Below are 19,685 nucleotides of genomic sequence, written 5' to 3' on the forward strand. Positions count from 1 at the left end.
TACTTCACTTGAAGGTGGGTGACAATGTACAACATACCCATTGTCTGAAGATATTGCTGTTGTCGTGAAGGGGTATGTGAGAATTGTAACAGCAGCCAGTTGTAGACTCAGCGGTGGTTTGCAATTTTCCTGGGACAGGTCATTTGGGAACATCTACAGCATGTGTATGTTGACACTTGTTGCCCATTGTGACGTGTGCATGTTGGCTTATCTTGATGGTAGGTGTTGTGTGATGTCTGTGATGCCACACCCAGACCAGTGAATGTTGTTCTGTTGTGTTTTCCTAGGTGCCTTCAACTTCTCCTTGCCTACATACAGTCCATACTCCTGGTACATTGTTATCATGTTGAAGACTGAACATCCTGCAATAAAGATGGAACAGACACAACAACATGTGTGTAAGGATTTTTTATTTACAATGGTGAGATGTGAGGGGGTGTACATTTACATTGAGGTAGTGGTGGAGCAGTGAGTTGACAGTTATGGTAAACGAGATAATCGAGTAGTCACCACATTGATGTGGTGACCCAGTCCAACAGACATATGCCATTCACAAGGCAGTGTGGGGAAGGACAGTCCAAAAAGTCAATGCAGTGGTGAAGAGGGTTGCAATCAGGGCAGGCTCCGTGACTGGCGTTTTGCAGGTGCTTAGCCTCCAGATACTCCCAGGGTCTTCTTAGGACGGCCCCTTCGTGGCTTGGCAGGGGGGGCTCTGCTGCAGGGCCAGTGGGGTCTGAGGACACACCCCTCTCCATGGGCGCAGGGGAGGATGGTGAACTGTCATCCTGCGGCCCACCAGAGGGAGGTGGAGGTGTTGGTTGTGGCGCAGGCCTGTCCCTCAGTACAGCCACTTGCTGGCCCAAGAGGTCCACAATTTGTCCCATGCGGGTGTCGATGGACCTCATCAGCAGGATGAGCTCGTGTAACAGTTCGTCCAACCAGCCTGTTCGTCCCTGGGCCTGTTCATATGCGCCAAGGACTCAAGTGATGTGTTCCAGGGATTGGGTCCCAGCCTCTTGGTCTCTGTGGGTGACCCTGCCCCTCCCACCTACCCTGCTGCCACGGACCTGTTGCCTCATCACTGTGGGCACACACATCCTCTCCCTGCCCTCCTCGGTCGGTGGTGTGGGGTGGTCATCCTCTGGGACAGGAAGGGTGTTGCAGGCAACACTGGTGGTGGTGGTGGTGGCGGTGGACGCACAGGCCGTAACAGCAGGGGTCTGCAGTGAAGTTGTTATTGCAGCAGATGTGGTGGGGGGACGATGGGGTCCTGGGACCTGTTGCTCCCTGGCACACCAGATGGGCCAGTTTCGGGCTCATCGTCCAGAGAATCCTGGGAGTCAACATCCGAGAGTCTATGTACCAGGGGGAGACTGGCTCTGCAGGTTGCTGGTGTTGTCGTCTGCAGTGTGTTCTCGGTCACCTGTGGATCAGATGGGAAATGGTCATTGTAGTGCACCCCACAAGCTTTGTGTTAGCTGTGTGTCATTCAATCAATCAAAACAAGCTTTATTCAGTTAGTATACAACCATAAAAGCATTCTAAAAAACATCAGATATAAAACCATTAAAACATTTATCACAAATCATCACAATGGGATATAAAGATTTTATCACGGTGAGAAATAATAAAAATGTATGTAAGGTTCAATTACAAGCTAGGTTATCATTATACATAAAGTGCTAAGTGCATTTTGAGGAGAAGACCATATTTATCTTTGAAGCCAAAAGAGAAAGTTTTCGCCTGGGAATTTAAAACGCTAGTTATGCTAAGAACGTTATAATTTCCATAGACTAAAATCATGTTATTTACCTGCCCGATTCAATTACTACATTCCATATCGTCTCCTAATACCCAGTGCTACTTAAATAAAACTCATCATTGCAGAACAAACAGTAGAATTTTCCATTAGTTGCAAACACTCATATCTAGGTATATACATGGAGAGATATTTTTTAGTATTGGTCTCAAAAATCTCCTTCTCGGATCATCATAGAGTGTGCAAAAGAGTGTAAGGTGCATAGTGCTCTGGGGAGTACTATTAACACAGGGACAAAAACTAAGGGTTTCCACCCACCCAGTGTGTCATTCACTGTTTGTACACTACACAATTGACTGATCATCACATTGTTTTCTATGTGTACTACTGTGCCTCCTGATATGATGCAGTGGTACCAGAAACTAACAAGATTAAAACTGTTTTAATCTTGTTAGTTTCTTGTTTATGTGTTCCATGAACTAATTTGCTATTTTGCACTTATTGTGGGATATTGATTGCTGCCTTCTATTTTGTTGCCCCTCCCCGGTCCACCACGGGTGCTGTCCCGATTGTGTGGAGGGAGGAAAGATATCTTCCGGGCTGAGGGAGGTTAGAGCTCCAGCACTCGCGCTCCCCACCATTTAACCGGATGCCCTGTCAGACGCGCAGCGGACGCGCGCAGCCAAAGGCAAGCCCGTCTGCACCCATCCGCGCCCGGTCGGGACCAGGGGCCACAACCCCTGTTTGCTCTCGGGTCGGACCCATCTCATATAGCCCTCACTTTCTCCATGCGCTCCGTACAGTCACTATTGAAGCCTGTCGGCACTCCATAAATGCGCTGAATGGAGATGTGTAATGCCCTTACTGTGACTTTGCTCTTTCACTCCCTACCAAAGTTTCAGAATGTTCTGATATTCTGTCTACTTTAAAGATGCTTTTACTTAATAGTAGATCCTTCTCTAAACATTCCACGGAACTTGCAATGTTATTGGAAGATATAAAACCGACGTCCTTTTTTTAACGGAGACATGGCTCCATAATCACAAGGACACGCTGGCCTGCATATAAAGCGACCCTTCTACGCGAGGCGTTTTGCGCGCAGCGTTTTGCCGTAGTGACTCCGGAGTCACGCCAGAGTCCAGCCCGTCTGCGCCCGTCAGCGTCCCGGAGGCGAACGGAGTGGCGGACGGGGCTGTATCAGCGTATTGTTCAACTCCTGTCGCCACTATGGTATGTTATACGTCGTATGAGCTTCGGTCTCTGCAAATGGTGTCCTGCGCTTGTTGCAAAGTCTTTCCCGGGCGATATAGGGGTAAGAGACGATGTCCTGGTTGTGGTTGGTTCCCAAGCAATGCTTTGGGCACCATACCAAATAGGGAGGTGGAAAATGTGAAGCATCTCTGTCTGCTTTTAAACACTAGATCAGTGCGCAGACATGCTCAGGATATCTATGATCTCTTGACAACTGAAAAACCGTTATGTCTGATGTTGACAGAGACATGGTTAGGGGATTCTTCTAATCCCGACATAGCTACAGCAATCCCCCCTGAATATAATATCTTTAGGCAAGATAGATCGGAGACGAGGGGTGGGGGTGTTGCATTAGTAGTGAATAAACTCGTTGCATGTTCCATTATTCCCACAGATGCCGTCACAGGATCTGAATCTCTTACTTTCTCTATAGCACTGGCGCCTCATCAATGTTTCAAAGGGCATTTAGTTTATAGGCCCCCTGATGAGCTCCAGTCGATAATTTCGGCGCTGGTTCTGAGAGCTGAGCACTGCATATTGGCTGGGGATTTTAATTTCCACATGGATGAGGGATTGGATCCTGACACGATCAAATTGCTTGATGTGACGGCCCCTTTAGGTCTTGCCCCCTATCTTTTTGGACCAACGCATGACAAGGGTCATACCTTGGATCAAGTCTTTTCCACGTCCCCCATAGAGGTGCTGGCACTTTTACAGGGGCTATGGTCAGATCATAGGCTAGCCAAATTTTACATATTGGGCATAAAGAAACCATCGAGCACTGCTCCTAGGCAGCAGGGACGTGCCTTTAGGGCGTATCATCGGGTGACTCCTTAAATGTTGGCTCAGGCCTCTCTTGATCATCCCTGCCCTCTTACGGGAGACTTGGAGAGGGATTTAGAGTCCCTGCAGGCGTGGTTAACGGATAGGCAGAATGATCTTGCCCATGAGATGGCCCCCCGATCAATATCTAAGCGGGTCTCGGCCCCTTGGTTCACTGAAGCACTGTCGGCCACTCGACGGCAGTGCAAGGTGGCTGAAAGGGCTTGGCGGTCACAGTATGATCCCACGGCCAGGCTTGCCTATAGGACAGCGGTCAAAGCATACCATCGGGATATCCTCCTTGAAAAAAAGGCTATTTGGCAAGGAGGATAGAGGGTGCCTCCAACTCCTGTAAGGAGATTTTTACGATCATTAGGGAATTTACGGCCCCACGACATAATTTGACCCAGGCTGCTCGTTCTGAGTCGTGGGTCTCTGCCCTTGCCAATTTCTTTACCGCCAAGATTAAACTGATCCAGGACTCTCTTCCCTTGAGGGCGACTGTAGTTCCTCCTTGCCCCGAGGACTGCTTGGTTCCGTTGGCCCCTTTAGGCCCTGTCCTGGCAGATTTTCCGCCAATCTCAGCTTTTTCGTCATTAACGCTTATGGCCAATCTTAAATCGGACCTCGCCTCTTGACCCATGCCTGGCCAAATTTTTGGCGAAAATGGCTGAAGTTGTAAATCCGCTGGCGACTCCACTTTTGAATCTGTCCTTGAGTCGGGGGGTGGTCCCGCTGGCCTGGAAGCAGGCGATGGTTATTCCCCTCCTCAAGAAGCCTGGTATGGACCCTGAGGTTTTGGCCAACTACAGGCCTATCTCTCTTCTCCCTGCGCTGGCTAAGATCTTGGAGAAGCATGTGCACATTGCGCTTTCTAAATTTCTGGAATCTCACAATTTTCTGCACCCCACTCAATCTGGCTTCCGCCCCAATTTAAGCACCGGGACGGCGCTATTGGAGGTGTCTGAAGCCATTAAAGAGGTACTGGATTCGGGGGGCAAAGCTATGCTTGTAATGCTAGATCTGTCGGCGGCCTTTGACACCGTCCCTCATGAGGGTCTCCTTGCTAGACTCTATGAGATTGGTCTGAGGGGGACGGTGTTTAGCTGGTTTAGATCTTTTTTGGCTGGCCGTCGACAAACGGTCTGGGTCTCACCTAGCTCTGCCGTGATGCCGCCTTTGGGAGTCGGAGTTCCGCAGGGCTCTGTGTTGAGCCCGACCCTTTTTAACATCTTTATGACCCCTTTGGCGGCATTGGCGGAGTCTTTTGGGGCCCAGATCGTATCTTATGCCGACGATACCCAGCTCCTCTTTACGTGCAGGAAAGGAGAAGACTTTGATGGAGAGAGTATCTGTGAGTGCCTCGGGGCTGTTTTCAAATGGTTCCAGCTTAACAGTCTCAAGTGCAACACAGATAAATCTGAGATACTCTTCTTCGGATGTCCTTCTGATCCAGATTGGCAGGAATGGTGGCCTGTGAACATGTTTCCTCCAGCGTGCTCGTCCCAGCTAGCAAAGAATCTGGGGATCAAGATCGACAATGGTCTGACGTTAAGATCTCAGATCCTTGGTCTTACGGGAACATGTTTTGGTCTCCTTAGGATGCTCCGCAAGTTCCTTCCCTTGCTCTCAGAAGATCATAGGAAGACGACGGTGCAGGCCTTAATTGGTTCAAGGTTGGACTACTCCAACGTCCTATATCTTGGCCTGCCGGAATATCTCCTGCAACAGTTGCAGGTGGTCCAGAATTCGGCCGCGCGGGCCATTTTTGGTCAGCATAGGCGAGCCAGAGCCCCCGGTCTTCTGCAGTCACTCCATTGGCTGCCTATCCGGAAACGGATAGTTTTTAAGGCCTTGACCTTGGCTCATAAGGCTCTCTACGCTTCGGGAGCAAAATATCTTCAAAGGAGGCTTGCTTTTTACCATCCGGCCCGATCTTTGAGGTCTGAATCTTTGTTCCTTGCTGTGGTCCCTCGAGTAAAAAGAGCTCGTATTGGAGGTCGCCCTTTTAAGCTGCTGGCGCCACAGCGTTGGAATACCCTGCCTTTGGCATTACGCAGCACCTCTAATTTGTTGACTTTCAGAAAGGGCCTTAAAACATGGCTTTTTGCCCTTTAGTTTTGCTTATTCTTCCTCTCTGCTGGGTCCGTTTTACGTTTTTGTGTTGTGTTATTCTGCTACAGGTGGCAATGAAAGCGCCGGGACACTCTGTGGAGTAGCCGTGCGCTATAGAAGACTTAATTAACATAACATAACATAACATAATGAGTCAGACCCCACTCTTGTGCAAACCCTTCTGCCCAACTATTCTATAAACCGGATTGATCATAAGATTGGTAGAGGAGGGGGTATAGCCATAATTTGTAAAAATATTTTTTTCTGTCGTATCATTGCAGACCCCCTTATTAGACTGTGAGAGCTTGGCCTTCTCCCTAGAGATCTCTTCGACTAGCACTTTCTCTGGCCTCCTAGTTTATCGCACCCCAGGTAGCGCTAGACAATTCCTCAATGCACTACCCACATTAGTTGCAGATCTAGCCTTGGGACCAGCCAACTTCACTATACTGGGTGACCTTAATGTACACCTAGATAACTCCTCTGACAAATTGACTATAGAACTGATTGAGAATCTATCAGCACTCCAGCTCATGGAGAAAGTGTCGAAACCCACTCATTCCAAAGCTCACCTATTGGACCCAGTCTTTAGTAACTGTAGCGAACTCACTATTGGACTGCCCAACCCTCTTCCCTGGACTGATCACTTCCTGATCCCGTTTACTTGGGAAATTCCCGGACCTGTTTGTATAATACCGGTCCGTGAGCGAAATTGTTCAAAACTCCCAATTGATCAGTGGAACTCGGTCCTGAAAATTAATAAACCGACACGTGAGTTAAAATTTAATCTGGTGAAAGCTAATGAGAAATTTAACTCTTGGATCCAAGGTTCCTTAGACATAGTACTTCCTAAGAAACCCGCCCATACTACCAATAGGCCGAAAAATGCACAGTGGTTTGCTCATCATCTGAGGGAATTTAAACAACGCTGTAGACGGCTTGAAAGGAGATGGAGACTGGATTATTCAGATCTCACTAAAATAGAATATAGGGAATCTATCAGACGCTACAAATCTGAAATTAAAATTACCCAAGCTACCTATTACAAACAGAAAATTGAGTTAGCAGCAAACTCTCCTAAAGAAATTTTTTAAATTGCTGGAACCCTTATTAATCTGCCTCAGAAACCTCCTATGTCGGATGATGCTTTTGCTCACTGCAACAATCTGGCAGAGTTCTTTCAAAAGAAAATCCAAACTATCTATCAGGCTTTTCCGTCCTCTCAGTCCACCAATTCCATGCCTACCCCTACTGAGTCGATTGTAGGAACCCATACCCTACTAGCACCATTTCCTCTCCTTGATCCTGCCCTGCTGGACTTAATTATGGCAGACATAAAATCGGGCTCTCCCATAGACCCTGCTCCCCCCCAGGCCCTCACCTTAGTTGCAGATACTATTCGCCCAATAATTCTTGACCTGGTGAATTCCTCTGTCTCCTCAGGTGTAATACATTTGGCGTGGAAATGTGCGATGGTTAAAGCCCTTTTGAAAAAACCTAATCTTGATCAGGCCAATCTGGACAATTATCGCCCCATCTCCCTCCTGCCGTGGGTGAGTAAGATTCTAGAGAGGCATGTAAACAATACTCTTGTAGCCTTTCTGGAAACTAATAATTTACTGCACCCCTCCCAGACTGGGTTTCGTCCCCAGCTTGGTACTGAGACTGCTCTTCTTGCAGTGACAGAGGAAGCAAGAAGGATTCTAGATCAAGGGGGCACTGCGGCTATTATCCTTCTTGATCTCAGCGCCGTCTTCGACACTGTTAACCATACTACTCTGCTCCTCAGACTCAAGAATTCTGGAGTGTCCGGTATGGTAATAGAGTGGCTGCAGTCCTTTCTCAGTGACCGCTCTTTTTGGGTTTTTGAGGGAGACGCAGTCTCCAACCAGTTCCCTCTCAGCTGTGGGGTTCCCCAGGGCTCTGCCCCCACTCTGTTTAATATATATATGAGACCCTTGGCAGAGATTGTCCATCCATTTGGCATAAAAATCATCACCTATGCAGATGATACTCAGCTCGTTGTGGCACTTAACCACCCCGAGGGGTCATCTAGCACCCTAGGCTGCTGCCTAGAGGAGGTTGCCAAATGGATGGAACTCTCATGCCTTAAACTTAATGGGGACAAGACGGAGCTTATGCTCCTGGGCAACTCCCCTGCCTTCAATCCGGCATCACTTTGGCAAGACTGCCTAGGCCCGGCCCCGGCCCCTAAAGATCAAATTAAGAGCCTTGGCATCTGGATTGACCACTCCCTCACGTTCAGTCATCAGGCAGCAAAGCTTTCTGCATCCTGCTTTAGGCTACTAAGAATGGCTCTAAAGGTTCTTTCCCTTCTTCCTTTCCACACCAGAAGGATCATGGTCCAAGCTTTGATCCTCTCTTGCCTGGATTATGGAAATGCATTATATCTGGGAGCTCCGCAGTATACCATCAACAAGCTCAAAATCATTCAGAACTGTGCCGCCCGTAGACTTCTTCAGATTCCTCGCCGGCAGTCCACTAAGCAAGCACTAAAGAGCTTGGACTGGTTGCCGATCAGGGAAAGGATCCAGTTTACGGCTATGTGTTTGGTCCATAAAGCCTTTTGGAAGAACGGCCCACCCATTCTCCAATCTCTGATCACACCCAATCAACCGAAGAGAGACCTTTGGTCATTTGCTTCTTTTCTTGCTCTTCAACTCAGAGTAAGGAGGGTCAGATGTGGCGGGCGATCCTTCTCATATAATGGTGCCATTGGATGGAATGCTCTTCCACTTCAATTGCGGAAAGAGCCCAATCTTCTTTCATTTTGCAAGCTCTTAAAAACTTGGCTGTTTTAGCTCTGTATCTTCTTCCACTGTCCTTCCCCTGTATTAGTCCACAGCGCTGGGAGGCCTCTGGGTAGCCATCGCGCTTTATAAATGTAATTCCATTCCATTCCATTGCTTGTCCATGGTGTGAGGTATCAATGCATACCATGTGACCAGTGCATAATTTATGATTACAGGGACCTGTTGCCATCTAGGGACTGGCACAACATGTTTTTCATTGAGGACTCTTTATTGATTTGTCTGACCTGGCAGACGTCACATCTGGCCATGGACTGGCCATTGTCATCTCCTGCATACCATTGTCCTGACATGTGCATATCTTGATTTATACCACCACACATGCTTTCTTATTTTTAAAATGGTCCTTGTTGCTCTGGCCCCATGGCGCAACACATGTCAATATGTGCTGTGCATGATTGTACCCAGACTTTATACTACATGTGCATTGGTGTGTCAAAATGTGGTAGCTGTGACAGTTTCCTTTGCTTACCTGTGTGCACACTATGCGTGGCAATGGGGTCGGTGTGCATATTTGTGCAATGAGAGGGATGGCGTTGTCATATGGCACCATTTCTTTTGTGACAAATGTGTGGGTGCACGTACTGGCTACTCACCTGTTACATGCTCACATTTGGCTTTCTGATGTGACACATCTGTGTGTGCGTGGTGGAGGCTTACATCCTACTCAGTGGTGTCATAAGACAGAATAATATGTCAACCTACCTGTTAGTTTGTTTGATGTGGGCCATTATATGCCACATGCATCTTGGTGGTATGGAGAGCTCCATCTTGATGTACTGGGGACAAGGGTACATGGTGGGAGTAGTGGTACAGGCCTCTCACCCACAAATACCCTCACAGGGAAGATGGCTACCTACTTGTTAGTTTGTTAGGTGTACTGCAATGGCTTCCAACTGCATCTGGGTGGGGTGAGGGGAGGTGTCCATCTTGCTAGGCTGTGGGCCAGGGTGCATGGTGGGTGTAGTGGTACAGGCCTCCCACTCACAAACACCCTCCCAGGGAAGATGGCTACCTACCTGTAAGTTTGTTAGGTGTGCTGCAATGGCTTCCAACTGCTTTTGTGCGGGGTGGGGTGAGGTGTCCATCTTGCTAGGCTGTGGGACAGGGGGCATGGTGGGAGTAGTAGTGCAGGCCTCCCACCCACAAACACCCTCCCAGGGAAGATGGCTACCTACCTGTAAGTTTGTTTGGTATACTGCAATGGCTTGCAACAGCTTCTTGGTGGGGGAGTGCTCCATCCTGCTGAGGTGTGGGGCAGGGGGCATGGTGGGAGTAGTGGTACATGCCTCCCACCCACAAACACCCTCCTAGGGAGGATGGCTACCTACCTGTGAGTTTGATGTGGGTTGTGTAATGGCTGACACATGCTTCTGGGTGGGGTGGGGGAAGGCTCCATCTTGCTGATGCTGTGGGACAAGGGGGCCTGGTGGGAGTTGTAGTGCTGTCTGCCTGTACACATGCCCCCATGGTAATGTTGGTAGCTATGTTTGGGGTGAATGGGAGTGGGTGAATGATGGATCTATGAGACATGTTTTTGTGAGTGTGTGGTGCAGATGAATGGAATTTGTCCTAGGTGTGAAGCTTTGTAGTTGTGCAAGACAGTACATATCAGTGTGGTGGTAGTCATTTGTTTGTACTTACCAGCCTCCACCCCCCCCGGCTACTCCTATGAGACTCTCTGGATGCATTATGGTAAGGCCCTTCTCCTCCCATGGCGTGAATGGTTTTGGTGGAATGGGAGGACCACCGCCAGTCCTCTGAGCCAGCTCACGGTTCTTGCTTCTCCTCTCTTTGACAACCCTCTTTACATCATGCCACTGCTTTACGATCTCCTTTTTGGATCTTGGGGTGGTCCCTACTGCATTGACCCTTTGGACTATCCTTGCCCACATTTATGTCCTTGTGGCTAATGGTGTCTGTTGGACCGGGCTACCAAACAGTTGGGGTTCCACTCTGACTATCTCATTTACCATGACTGTCAACTCACTCTCTGTGAATTTTTGGCATTTTATGTGTTGACATGGTGTGTGGTGTGCAAAGTGGTTATGGGTGCAGGAGTGTGAGCGGTGGGTGTGGTTGTGATGTGTATGGTGTGTGATGTGCAGGGGGTTAGTGGTGCAGGTGTGGTACTGATGGTGGTGATGTGTGTGTGTGGTGTAATGTTTTGCCTCTCCTTACTGTTGTGGTTCAAGCCCTTCTCTTCTGGAGTGTTGCAAAGGATTGTGGTCAGGGGAGGGGCTGGTTTTATACTTAGCTATGTGGGTGTGTCCAAATGGGGTATTGCTGTCAGGTGTGGTGTGTGTGTTGTCCTGGGAAATGTATTTTTCTTTTTGCCATGTGGTTATGTCAGTGGGGTGTGTTTTGTGTGTTTGGGGGCATGGCTAGTTTGCTGTGTGCACTTTTTGGCCTTCTTGCGGGATTCTTACTTCATCTGCCATATTTTTCATGGATCGTACGCAGCGGTGGCTATGCTGCAGCTCTTCTGCTGGCTCTCCCATTCATTGGTTGGTGTTTTTCCGCTGTGGATTCGACCGCCGTGGACGGATTTTGGCCATCTCCGCCTGCTACGGTGGTTTTTCTTGGCCCCCTTCCGCCGCGGTCGGTGTTATTTGGCAGATGATCCTAATTTGGCTGCCGGTTTTTCCCACGGTACAGGTGGGCGGTTGTTTTCCGCTTCCATGGCGGTCGGGGTGGTTTTCCGACTGCCATCCTAATTGGCCCCTATGTTTCTATTGTGCTACTCATTTTTGCTTACATGGAGGCTCAAATTGATATTCCATTTCACGCCAGAAAGATAAATCAGCTGAATTTGCCAATGAGCTCTCACTTAAGCATGTATTTTGGAGAAGTAAGTTGCCACAGACATGCAATATGTCCCCCGTGACTCAAAGCATGGAATGATACTAAAGGTCAGATTGTCACCAAATGCCATTTGAATACACATTCAGAAACTTTACAATAGACTAATATCACTAAAGAAAAAAGCCTTTCAAAATCTAACTCTGACCACTTACTTTGCTGAATTGTGTTGAATTTGTCTGGGGAAAACGTTGGCTTGTTTAGCAAGAATGCTGAAGGCAAAAGGAAAGACACCAAATCAAAAAGCCTTGAAAGAACGAAAGTTGATTCTGTGCTACCTCCTTTGTCAAATAAGATTTTTTTTAAAACAGAGACACATACTAATCTGGACAAAGTCATGATGGAGCTGGACTCATTGACAGGTCAGTTGGCAAAAACTAATATGGATCTAATTCACACAGACATAGCAGAAATGTTGACTAAAAGGGAAATCTCTGAGAGTCACTGAGGCAGAAGCAAGAATAAGCAACCTGGAGGACACATAAAAGTAAATCACTGAGCCTGAAGCGGAAATCAGTGAAGGATATTTTTGTCCTTCCAGAAAATAGTGAAAAGGAAGAAAACTTGTGGTTGGAGTTTCTAGAAGCAAAGTTGCCAGTAGTTCTCAATTTAGGCAATACTACGCACTTTGAAATAAAGAGAGCTCGTAGAAGGCTATTACATATAATTAAAGTAGTCCTCATCTGAGGGGAAAGGATTTTTATGCCGTTCAGATATGTGCATTGTGTGTTTTGGGCCAATGAAAACAGAAGAAAATGGGCGCCTGATATAACCAACAATAACTCATAATCTTACCATAAACATAGATACAAATTAAAATACATATTATATTTAGACATATAAGTATCTGTGCACAACCCAACAAGCCTGTCTTGTTTGACTGTCAATATGTGTACTCTCAATCCCATGGAGGGAGGGGAAGAATGCTGGTTGAAAAGTACTTTTGTTTCATATGTCAACGATGAGTAGTTTCAGAAGATTTTACATCAAGGAAGGTGGAATGACTTTCAACGTCATAGTTTGTATATGCATGAAATATTCACTATTACCCACTAATATACAGTGATTTACTGTAATTTCATAAATAGGTGGGGTTTATTTAGAATATATTTTGACAAACAGCTACAGATATGTAGTTCACAAGATTAATAAGTGCAATGTCTTCATTTGCAGCAATTTCAATATACCTTGCACTAGGAAGATTGACATTCTAGGAGCAGGAATCCTTACTGATTATATTTTGAGTATTAGCCAACCTGAGGTTTTTTTTGTATGACTATATACACACTGAGGACATGTACAAAGTTTATAAAAATAACATGTGACCCATCTAATGTACAAAGTGTTACTTTTAAGTGATCAAATATTCACAATGTTGTACGTATTTCCTGCTGATTGTCTAAGAAATGTACCAACATCCATTGTGCTTTAATAGGCTATGTATGTTATTTTTCAATGTACAGATTAAACTTTGTTAATATCTTTTTTCAGAAAGGTTTAGGAAGATTCTTTTTCTTTCTTCCTTTCTTCCTTTCTTCCTTTCTTCCTTTCTTCCTTTCTTCCTTCCTTCCTTCTTTCCTTCTTTCTTTCTTTCTTTCTTTTCCTATTAATGTTTGGTGTTAGTTAGAGAAAATATTCTGTAACTATGGTGTTTTCAGATAGTAATTATTGGGAAATTGATTCTCCTTTCAACGGACACCAAGAGAATAAAGCACCTTGTAAAATTCTGAATGTTTTACAGTATTGTAGCAACTTGAGGGTAGACAGAATTATGTCACAAGAAGTGTGAGCAATGAAGGTTTAAAACTGAAGCAGACTGCGTTGTGCACATTGTCCATTTACCTGTATGTAAAAAAATTCGAGTCATTATTGTAATTGACAAAAAGATACATTGGAAATATCATAATCATGAAGTACACAAATACCTCTACTGATTGTCCTCAACAAATGCACGGATGAGGTAGATGATTTACAGCTCTTTTCAAAGATGTTTCAGAAGAGATATTGTTATTCAACAAGTATTGATTAACCCTGGACTTCCGGAATTTCTGGGATGATCACTTAAAGATATGAATATTACTCGTTACTACTCGAGTCATTACATCACGTGACATTACAACCCCGTCGTTACGACGACCACATTGTTACCATGCAATGCCATTACTATGCAAGTCATTACATCGACTTGCAGTAGATGGCGCGCTAACATTAGAAAAGTATCATTTACTATTCCAACTCCAGCCTATGCAACAGTAGGGAAGGTGTTGTAATAGTAAAGTATACTATTCCTTATGTTAGCGCGCCATCTACTGCAAGTCGCTGTTGTTGTAACGACCGCGTTGTAATGGCAAGACGGTGTAATGACCACAATGTAAAGGTCGTTTCCCAAATATAAACAAAAACTTAAAATAGGAGGACGTTTCAGCTTGGCACTTGATGCAATCCTTGACAAATACGATCACAGCACTCTGTATCTTCTAACAATCACAAATATCTACTGTCACTGTGCAAACATTTACATTTGAGGGGCCCTTAGCAAGTTTTGCTAGCTACAAACCATGAATTTATTTTTTTTAATTTCCAAATCAATCTTATTCTCAAATCAGTCATCAATTTGCAACACAAAATCACTCTAATTTGTAGAAGAATCTGAAATAGACCCCAAATAGAGTTTTGATCATTCCTGCAATAAATTAGTTTTGGAAGTTCCCAGAAATTCCTCGAAATAAAATGTGTGAGTGTTAAAGATTTACTTCACAACCAAAAACCGGTAAACAACATTCAGGATGTGATTACTGAAAATTCAGATGGTGTTCAGGATCAAAACATTCTGTGGCATGCAATGAAGGCCACCATTAGCCATATGTGTTTTGGAGTAGACCCTTCTGAGAACACGGAACGTAGAATCATAATAAGTAATCTAGAGAAACAAATCAAAGAAATAAAATTACTTACACAGTGCTAAACCTAACAATAATGAAACAGAAAAAAATCTCATCTGTGGAAGCAATGGAGTGGAAGAATTCAAACTAATTAAGTATATGCCAAAATGTCCAAATCCAATATTTCAATACTCGGAGATAGAGCAAGCAATGCCACCACTAGAGAAGTAACAATATTACAGATTCTTCAATACTATTATGTAATTATCATGCTCCCTATTCCTAGATAGTCCAACCTTTGTTAAGCTCCAGTGAGAATAAGTGAGTATTTAAATCTTAAATCATATTCATCTTCTATATAAAATGTTGCATATCCCTTTCCAAATCAGAAGGATTATAAGAATATTTTTCTGATTTAGGTGAATTTCAGCATTTGCTACATGAGCATCTACTGCATTACTTTCCCAGCAGCAGCCAGTATCGGAGGCGAGGTGCAAGGCAAGGTTTAAGAATGCACGACAACAACAAAAGGGGCAAAAAGAAAAAAGAAAAAACTGACCTGCAGCCCGCCGCATACCCTGTCTTCTCCTCCTCTCGTGACTCCACTGCAGCCATAGGCTCCCAGCCTCCCCTGTGGCAAATCCTGAAGCTCCTCTCCCGTGACAGCAGCTTCAGTTTAGGCCTGAGTGCCTAGAATTTGCTCTCGGAGGGAGACTGGGAGCCTGTTCTTCACTGTCTCCAACCCAGCCAACAGCTGTTTTGGAGAGAGCCTCAGACTGAGACTGCCGGCCAAACCATCATGAGCACTGATAGCAGTACCCCCCACTCCTTCTCCGTCTCATCTCCCTAGCCCCGCCCTCAAGACAGCCTAGAAACATCAGAGTTTATTTATTTATAAAAACATTTTTACGCTGCTGGCTGGGGGCGATGCTCCGCCACCATAGTGGAGGAACTGCTGCTGTACTTTCCAAAGAAAATAGAGACCTTCTCGACCTATCTAGTCTGTTTCTATTAATTTAACGCTTAGATATTTGAAAATGAACCTCAAAATTGCATTGGTAAATGAATGAACATGTCTCATTCCGGGTTTTTAAACCAGAAACTGTGCAGTCATAATACAAGGCTTTCTGGTAGTGTACCAAATCATTTTGCCTCTACAGATTTGCTGACATTTTTTATCATAATCCAAGTCCAGAAAGCATTTAATGAATTATCTTGGAAATGCCTCGAATTGATATTGCTTGGATTTAATTTTGGTGAGGATTTCACCACTAAAGCTCCAGAGCCTCTGTTAACGCTAATGGACTGACATCAGAATACTTTGAACCTGATTCACAAAGATGTTGCTGGACTTACTCTTGCAGTACTATTGGCTCTCTTCGGAATTATTCGGAGTTCCTGATTTAAATTCCTTTCTTGGAATTCAGTAGTAAACCAGGAGTACTTAAAAAAGAAGTAACACCAACCAATAGCAAAATCGTTGTTACTCGGCGCCTTAAATTTGAACCAGGGAACCAGGGAACCTGATTTGTATGTCCGCTTCCCCTCTTCTTCCTATATCATACCTTGAGCTGTTGCACTGTACCTTAAGGGAAAACAAGCCCTTCAAAATTATTCCACTAGGCGACTGGAATTATAAATTCATAATAGCTAATTCTGAAATAAAATATAACAATGTGACATTTAAATATGTGAGATAATTGTTAGAAACAATTTGGAAAACACGAAGCACCTACACTGCCAAAATGATTAGAGAATTACATCTTGAAATATCCCCTATACACCTAATGCCCTTACTATGAGTTGCCAAATAACTCCTGATATATGCTTTAACTCCTGGTACGGCACATATGGGAATAATGACTTTTGAGTTTTTACCACACCCGGTATATAGTATGTGCAATAAAAACTGCATTCAACTTCAATGAATACAAACATTTAGAAAAATCTATACAAAATATAAAAGGAGCAATTTGACATTTGTTGATGGTGTATACACACCTTTAGATCTTAGGTAAGGCAATCCGAAAAAAAGGAGGTATACCACAAAAAAGGGATAAGAGAAGAGGAACAGGCATGGAGTCAATGAAATAAAGGACAAAATAGTAGCAGTCAAATCACAAGTATGATACAGTTACATGTGTGAAACATCTATTTTTAGTTAGACGTTCTAAAATCCACATTCAAATGATGAAGATTTGCAGACTTTTCTGAATATAACTTGGAGTTCGTTCTTAAAAATGTCATTTTTGGTAATACCGCTGGTCGTTGGTTGCTGTTTGTTGCCCTGCCCTGCTGTCATCAGAAACACCGCCACGAGTGGAGCAGAGGCGGACTTCACTTCCCAGGAGCCTTGAGAGCGCACATCCCACCCGTCACCAGACACGCCAGGAGGCGCTTAAAACATCGCGAGGGCTTCCGCAGCGCAGGACGCACACGGGTGTGCCTGGGCCAAGGGCGAGCCCGTCTGCACCCGTCCAAGCCTGAAAGAGGCTGGGCTGGGCCCCAATTCGATCACCTATGTACTGGTAGTAAGTTGTATGGTTATCCAACGTGCGGACTACATTTAAGCCCTGTTTGATAACGACTTTTTGAGGCCAACTGTTAATTATTTGTAATCATGAGTAGACTCAAGTCAGTGGTGGGCACTGGGGTGGAGGGGACCCTAGATGCCTTTCTTGTTCGTGCCCATCTATCGGAATTGAGTACATTGACTGAGCAGTTGTCGGGGTCACGTATTCTTGGTGTTAGCACTAGAGGGCAGCAAGCAAGCATAAATAAAGGCTCAAAAAAAGGACATGACCCTATCTCAAGGAAGAAAAAAAGCATGTCCCAGAAACAAAAACATCGAGCGATTTGTAACACAGTCTGCCAACCTAGTTCTCCGGAGGTGAACGATAATGCCCGTTCACCACCATTGTCACTGGCCACTAATGAAAATAGTTCCCCTGTATGGTCAAGCAAGGATGTTTTATGTAACCGACTAGAACAATTGGTATCTAACCTTCTTGTTCCTTTGTTGCAGAAGCTATGTCAAATTGAAGCAAGGCTAAATGTATTAGAACAGCCTCGTGATTTTACTCAGTTACCCAATATGGACACAGGTAAGAGCAGGGGCGCTGGTTCGATGTTCCCAAGGAGAGGAGATGATATAGGAAAGGGCATCAATGTCAAACCCCACCCGGATATTAACCATGATCTAACGAAACCCAGGTCCTCCCACGTAAATGTTAGACTATTGGTCCATGAACATAATCAGACTGACCAAAGTCAGAATAAGTCATTGACACAGTCAATGTCTCCAAAAAGAGCCGCTCCAATTGTGAGGGTGGAGGATCTGGAGAGGAACTTAGGTGAGCCATGTAGTCCGGCTCTTAACCAGAGGAGGGCTAGTGGCATATCCTCTAATTTGATTTTAAATCTTCTGCCAGAAGCGACCCCTTATACTGTGGTCGTAGCAAATGTCCCACAATTGTCTTTAAATGAATTTGAACATTGGTCAACAATCCGTAACAAAGCTTGTTATCTACTGAGTACGAGAACGGGGCCAAATAATGTTCTTTTTACTGAATTTAAAATGGTACGTAGGGTATCATGGATTGGTAAGCCCACTAAACGGTTATCAGGTGATTGTGTAATTTTATCTTTTGGGTCTCCGGATCTTGTTCAGCTCATTTTGGACAGAGCAGGAAGTGGGCAGATTAATGTAAATGGCATTAATATTCTTCCTTTGGGGTTTTTCTATCATCCACAGAGTGGTGGTCAGCACCATTGGCAGTGGAATTTATTTCCAGAGAATAGACGTCATCTTTATTCGGTGCCAACTAGCAATTGCTACGAAGTATTCGACTCGATGGAAGATATCGATTGACTTATCGATCGAGAATCAACCATATCCCACCCAGATTTTCTGACAACTCCCGAAAATGACTTAACATTTATTGCGTTTGTATTAATCATAGTTTTTCGGGACGTTCTCACCACTAATAGAGAACACCTGATTATAAATGATGTACCATCAATTCAGGAAAGTTCCCAACCATTGGAGAGTGATACCGACCATAAAGTGATAATGATGCCCTTTTCCCAGCCAGATAATTAACACTCAGGAAGTTTCCCGCTCACAGTCATTGGAGCCTGCCACTAACCTTATTCCATCTAAATCGTCCAATATTAGCTTGACTAATAATACGGAGGAAGTTCTTTGTAAATTGGTGTCCTGGAACGTAGCAGGTTTACGCCCAAAGTTGACCAATTCCATCTGATGCGAATATATACAAAATCAAAATATTCTTTGTTTGCAGGAGACGTGGGCTAGAAACCCGCTACATTTTAATGGGTTTAAAACACTGCACACCAAGGCAACTGAAAGTAAAGGAGGTAGGCTCAAAGGTGGCCTTTGTACATATATATCGAATACTATGAATTTTAACGAGATAGAACTTCATTTAGATGATATCTACTATCAGTTAGTTAACATCAAAATTGATAGTAAGCAATCTGTCATCTTGATCAATTTTTATAATAATATTCCCCTGCCTGATGTAGAATCTGTGATGAAAAAGTTAGTAAGTAATGTACAATCATTATGGCATAAATGTGCTCAAGACACGATGATACTTCTAGGAGGGGATTTTAATTGCATTTTATGTTTAAATGCTGATATTATTATGTGTGGCCACGATGTTAACGAAGGGTTTAGTTGTACACATTTTTGTCATACCAAATTGGGGGAGCTGTATAATGAGATGTTATGAACGCTGGATTTAGGTTTTGTGAATGAAATGTGCCCTAAGCCAGCACTAATGGGCTACACTTTTAACTGGTGGAGCTTATTCTCAACAATAGATTTTATACTTGTGTCAAATAACCATGCTCCAAGAATCAGATCGTTCCATATTGGTGATATATCTTTGAGCGATCACTTCCCACTGTGTATTACAATTAAAAGGTGGACGAGTAGCTCAAGTAAAGGTAAAAATTGCCCCCAGCTTTTAGAGTCAATTCCACTTGGTAGAACTAACGGTTTTGCTTTGAAATGGTCTATGATTGATCCTGAATGCGTCATAAATTACGTGGTAAATAAGTGTAAATCTGCTTTTGACACATGTCTTAATGAGTTAGCTACCCCTGGTAGTATACTTGAGTCCTTTGTATTAATCT

General features: G+C 44.5%; 1 long non-coding RNA gene across 10 annotated transcripts in view; it reads right to left on the reverse strand.

The window, feature by feature from the left end:
- Positions 1-393: 393 nt before the first annotated feature.
- Positions 394-19,685, reverse strand: part of LOC146802528 (uncharacterized) — a 153,586-nt gene continuing 134,294 nt past the window's right edge. For 5 of the 10 annotated variants that reach the window (XR_014967769.1, XR_014967766.1, XR_014967767.1 and 2 more), the window contains 2 exons: positions 11,796-11,852; positions 394-1,423 (listed from right to left, as the gene is read on the reverse strand). This is a non-coding gene — a long non-coding RNA (uncharacterized LOC146802528). Of the gene's footprint in view, positions 1,424-11,795; positions 11,853-13,222; positions 13,483-13,573; positions 13,701-19,685 lie in introns of those variants that run through there. The other 5 variants (XR_014967768.1, XR_014967761.1, XR_014967760.1 and 2 more) reach the window with 3 other exon arrangements.

This window comes from Triturus cristatus, chromosome 8 (assembly GCF_964204655.1).
Source record: "Triturus cristatus chromosome 8, aTriCri1.1, whole genome shotgun sequence".
NCBI classification, from domain to species: domain Eukaryota; kingdom Metazoa; phylum Chordata; class Amphibia; order Caudata; family Salamandridae; genus Triturus; species Triturus cristatus.